Genomic DNA, 889 nt, shown 5'->3' on the forward strand with positions numbered 1-889 from the left:
AACAAAGCCTATAGTGAAAACATGAGTTAAAGAAATTTGTGTGAGTTAAACACACACACAAATTTGAAGTAACGAAATAACAATGTGAACGAACGATTCGTTATCCTTCATCGTCATGCTTATTGATGATATAAAAGTACAAAAGTAATGGTAAATCATAAGAAGAAAGAAAGTAAAACATAATAAAACACGGGGGTTGATCGATGCTATTGCTACTAAACTAATCGCACAACAAGCCACGAGTATCCCGTCACGTAAGCGAAATCGTATGGTCAGTATTACATATTGCTCAACGATCCACGTGGATCCTATGGAGAAGAAAATGACTTTTTATTATTATTAATTAAAGAAAAGAAAAGAAACAAACCGTCACCGACCTAAATGCCACCAACAGCTGTGTCCGAGAGCGACCGCACCCAACACGAAAGCCATCTCATCAACAACATCTCACGGTGGCGGGACCATCACCAACCCCAATTCAATTCGACTTATCCACGTCAGACCTGACTCACGCTTTTATAAACCCAGCCGCCACGTGTCTTCCGCCTTTGTTTTGAGATCCACTTATGGGCCCCCATTTTCATCGGCGGTTTCTTTGGAACTAATTTATTAATCATAATAAACCCAATTCTACTTAAACAAATATAATTAGGCACGTTAATCTAATTAATTAATTTAAATTGATTAATAACGAACCAATGTAGTAATGTAAACTTAACCAACCACAACACCGTGCGAAGAAACTCTTTTTTTTTTGTATATCACGGCGTCACTACACGCGCTAAACATTTAATCTAAATGTCACGCGCGGTTTTCATTGGCTACATGAAGTACACGTATACGTCACCTGTTTCTCCAAAATTTTCTGGCGAGTCAACAACCGTCGGGA

Source organism: Camelina sativa, chromosome 11 (assembly GCF_000633955.1).
Source record: "Camelina sativa cultivar DH55 chromosome 11, Cs, whole genome shotgun sequence".
NCBI classification, from domain to species: domain Eukaryota; kingdom Viridiplantae; phylum Streptophyta; class Magnoliopsida; order Brassicales; family Brassicaceae; genus Camelina; species Camelina sativa.